Source organism: Astatotilapia calliptera, chromosome 10, assembly GCF_964374335.1.
Source record: "Astatotilapia calliptera chromosome 10, fAstCal68.1, whole genome shotgun sequence".
Classification (NCBI taxonomy): domain Eukaryota; kingdom Metazoa; phylum Chordata; class Actinopteri; order Cichliformes; family Cichlidae; genus Astatotilapia; species Astatotilapia calliptera.
The window spans coordinates 2,519,845-2,524,991 of record NC_137431.1 but is presented as its reverse complement, the minus strand read 5'-3'; positions in this window follow the sequence as shown (position 1 = coordinate 2,524,991).

Here is a 5,147-nt window from a genome sequence, read left to right as displayed (position 1 = left end):
GATGGGCTTTATTGCATTAGAAGGTCTGAAGTAAAGAAGTATGCAGCATGTAAGCAAGGACACTTGAATCTGAAATGAGGCCCTGGGACCACGAGGCTGCAGCAGATAATAAAGGCACAAAGTTGAATTAATAAATGAATTTCAAAGTGAAAAAACAAACATATTTGTGTCTGTGAAGGTTCTCAGTCATCCAGGTCATCATAGTCAAAGGAGCTTGCAAAGAAAAGCGTCTGGACTTCTTTAAGTTGCTTGAAGACGTTTCACCTTCATCCGAGAAGCTTCTTCAGGAAAAAAGAAGGAACACACACATGTAAAGGAAGCACTCAAAACGTGCGGCTATCCTAAATGGGCGTTCTTAAAGTCAGCAAAGAGGCACAGAAAAGAAGACCAGACACCAGTGAGGGAGGATAAGAAGGACAGACGCAACAACGTTGTCATCCCCTATGTAGCCGGTGTATCAGAGAAACTCAGGAGAGTTTTCTCCAAGCATGACATCCCGGTGCATTTCAGACCCAGCAACACGCTCAGACAGAAACTGGTTCACCCGAAAGACAAAACGCCAAAACACAAACTTAACAATGTGGTGCAGCGAGGAATGCCCAGACCTCTACATTGGAGAGACCAAACAGCCACTTCACAAGCGCATGGCACAACACAGAAGAGCCACCTCCACAGGACAAGACTCAGCTGTCCATCTGCATCTAAAGGTCAAAGGACACTCTTTCGAGGTTGCCAATGTTCACATTTTGGACAGAGAGGACAGATGGTTTGAAAGAGGAGTGAAAGAAGCCATCTATGTCCACTGTGAGCGACCATCTTTGAACAGAGGCGGGGCTTACGACACCAACTCTCTGCCATCTATAATCCAGTTTTGAGTTCCCTCCCCAGACGCCTTAACGCCCACTCACATCCTGGGCCATCTGACCTCAGGAATTCGCATGATAAGGTGGGGCCAGGTTTCACAATGAGCTCACCTGAAACTCTGGCTGATTGGGACCCACACCCAGTTTCACACCTTGGCTCAGGCGATTAGAGGATCATCAGGGGTCCTTTTGTCCCTCTGTGGGGGGTCACTCCCACTAGGTTTATATCTGGGACTCTCCACCATTTGACCTTAGAACTGAAGAAGCTTCTCGGATGAGAGGTGAAACGTCTTCAAGCAACTTAAAGAAGTCCAGACGCTTTTCTTTGCAAGCTCCTTTGACAAACATATTTGTGCAGATTTCAAAATCATAGTTTTTTGTTTTAATTCAACCTTTTTTTTAAAACAGCAACATTTTATTATACAGCGCACACTTTACATTTTAATCTATACGTCAGTTAACAATAAACTTGGTTTTCTACTGATACTGAACTTGAGTGCAATGTGCAAGAAGCACACTTTAGACCCACTACTGCTGTTGTCTCTCCTAATTACACAGCTACATTTATAAAGACGCAGATTCATAAATCAGATGGAGGTGCAGGTGGTCTGATGGCACAGCTGTAAAGGCTGCTTCCTCTTATTTTTATCTGAAGTACGATATGAGACACACATATAGTTTATTTCCCTTTTCTCCTAAAAAGGCCAGCTGCTACCCATTTGTTCCTCTTAGCTTGATTTTGTTCACAGTTTGAGTCTTCCAACTGTTTTCTTACATTGATGGATTTCTGTTGTGTTAAAGAGGAATATGATCATCAGGGTGTGATGATTAGAGTCTCTTAGGTTTGGTACCAGACTTCTGCTGAGGTTAGAAGATCAAGAAGACAACTGGCAGAACACACCTGAAAATCCCATGTGAGTGCTTGATGATACACTCTATCAAGAACTCAAAGATGTCTAAAACAGCCTCTTTTGTAAAGAGCCTTGAAGGTATTTGCTGTGTGTGGAAAATCAAAAGGTTTGCTGTGTTACCTCCACGGATTTTTCTTTTCTTCCTTTTTACTTGCTTTGAACGATATATTGTGCCTAAGTGCTGTACAAAGATACCTACACTGATGGTGTGCATAAGAAGATGTGCAAGAGGACAAAGTGGTCTAAAATTCCAATTACATTCAATTAAACCCGGAACTATCTGATCAAAGAATTAGATTAGACTGAACTAGATCTGACCGGGCATTAAATGCCAGCTTTCAGATCCTGTTTCAGTTTTTGTCTCTGTGCCACAGACAAACCTTGATACTCAGCGCTCCAGCGAACAACAGTTAAACAAACCGGGACTAGTTGTTCTCACACAGGTTGGTGTGTATCATTCCTGGGTGAAAATTTAGACCCTCACTAGACTTGACTCTTTTACTACACTGGTAAGTCTGCAAACACTAGATATCATTGCATCAACAAAGTGACACGTTCTGCACAAAAAAGCAGAACATGTCACTAACTCATATTTCATATGTGGTTTATTGTCTGTTACATAAGCAAGAGCGAGATAAGAAACAGATCAGGGAGGGAGGAGGACATTAAGCAGCTGGGTTGAGTTTTGGTAAACAGAAGCTGCTTCCTTGTTACAATTTATGTAGCTCCTCATTAGATTACCCTTCCCTCATTACTGCTCTTTGCTTTAAAGGAAATGGCTGCACGTATCAATACGCCTCTCCTCACAGGCACACAGATAAAGACAGAAAGTTGTCACACAGTAAAGCTGAGCTCCCCTTTCAGAGACTTGCACTGGTGCTGAGGTTCACCGGGATTTGTGTAATGTGTGCATTGATAGGCTGTTGTCTTAAGCAACCACTGGGGGAGGGGACGTAATGCTGTCAGTCTTAATCAGCAAGCCAGACATCCTGGTGACAGAAAGTGTGCTACGGCAGAGGCAGTCTCTCAATTTGTTTTCCAACTCAGAAAGGGTCATGCAAACGGGAATCAAACGCTGAAGATGATGACTGAACAAAGAGAAGGACAAAGATAAAATGAAGATGAGATTAATTAACAATGGGAAACAGATGAGGAAGAAGACACAGGTGAATATAATCAAGACAACCAAGCTCACAGGAAGTATTAACATGACACCAAAGAAAGCAGAGTTTCAAAGTAAAACAGGAAACATCCCAATAGACGTACTAAGCACAGAGAAGATTCTCACTAAACATGATAAAGAAGGAAAAACTAAAATATGAAATAGAATCAGAACAAAAAACATCCATTTTGTACCACTTATCAGGATCCAGACTGCAGGGGCAGCTGTCTACGCAGAGATGCCAAGACCTCCCTCTCCCCTCCCGCATCCTCAAGCTCTTCTAGTGAGACACAAATGGTCCAGTTGAGAGACTAAGGCTACGTTCACACTGCAGGCGAAAGCGCATCAAATCCGATTTTTTTGACCCTTTGCGACCCATCTATCCGATCATGGTCTGACAGTGTGAACGGCACAAATCCGATATTTTCACATCCGATCTGGGTCACTTTCGTATGTGGTCCTGAATCCGATACATATCCGATGTTTTAGAAAGCGACTGCTGTGTGAACGGTCATGTCGCATTAAATCCATCTTTTACGTCACCGACACAAGACAGATGTCAATTATCAGCGCCCGAGAAGACATCGTGAACGCTTCCTGGCCCTCCAGTGTAGATGTCAGTGAAACTGTTAGTAAGACAATGTGAACATTTTCTTTGTTCTGTATAATCTGCAGATTCTGACAGAAATCTGCAGCTATCCTTTGAAGCACCACTCCTCTAAAACAGCAATAAGGATCATTATTAGGTTATCTACATTATTATGTAAATTTTATTTGTAGTGTGAACGAGCAGACAAAAAAATCGGATTTGATCAAAAAATCGGAATTGAGCATCAAGACCTGCAGTGTGAACGTAGCCATAATCTCTCCAGATTATAATCCAGCCCAGGTTCTCCTCCCAGCTGAGCATGCTCGGTGTACCTCAGCTAGGAGACCCAGACTTTTTTGAATGTGGATGAGGAGCAGCTCTTTTTGAATTTTCAAAAAAAGAAAACTCTGCTGAACTCATCTGCTCCCAATTAGAAGAAAAACACAATGTTCAACTGGTCATTGAAATTCCAGATTACTGAGTGTAAATGCATCATGCCTAGCAAGTAACTATAGGATATCCTTTGGTAACAGTTTCACTGTTGATTAACATAGTCTATAACTTTGCATTAAATTCTTTGACTAGAAACTGCAATTATGAAATACATGAAAAACATACTGGAGTAAATGTTTTTCACAACTGAAACAAACTGATGGAACTGACTGAGAATTAGATGTTGTATATCAAGTGAGAGGTATTTTCTAATAGTTCGCGGACAGCATAATTATATCTCTCACCTCTGAAGATTACAAAGCCATTACACTGGTCAGATGCCTGAGGGACGGTGTTAATGTGCTCTATGAAAATACAATCGGGATCAGGATGTTTAATTAGTAATGACCCGTGTGAGAGAAAGCACATTTACAGCCATAGATCATAAAGCAGAACCAATCACTGTTTCAGAGCCGCTGTTACGGGATGAACAGTGAGGCAGAGAGACTGGTGTAGGATGCAGGAGGAGGAAAACTGGAAGGACTGTGGAGACGTGGATCATGTTACAGCCATTACTGCCTCCCAGAATACAGACGCACAAAGTTGGAAAAGTAATTCACGGCACTGTCACACTCCTGACTGGTAAATTTAGAAAGCACTCAACAGACACAAGTTATTTGTGTTTAAAAACTGGGATAATTGACACTGTGTGTGTGTGTGTGTGTGTGTGTGTGTGTGTGTGTGTGTGTGTGTGTGTGTGCGTGTGTGTGTTGCTTCTAAATTATTAAACACCTGCACATTTGAAATATAGTGCTGTCCAGAGACTAACTGGAAACCATTACCGAAACACTCAGCAGAAGAGATGAAGCCCAGGAATGTGCTGTGTGTGATATAACTTCATCACGTGGTTTGTCTGAAAGGAAGAAATAGAAGCTCCTGAGCTGCAGCCATTCCTCTGCTTTGATCACTGCTGCTCTCGCTCCTTCTTGCTGCATCCGTCATTCCCCTCCATCCCTGCACAGAGCTGTTGCCATAGCGATGGGTTGCCAGGTTTCAGACTGTGAGGCTGAATGGGTTAATGAGAAGGCGGAGCATTTGCTGCACTCCAGATGGTAGTAAGCCCTCCTTCACCACAGGTCTCCAGGGACCTCCCATGAAAGAGAAAGCCGCTCCTCTTTTTAGTATTCACC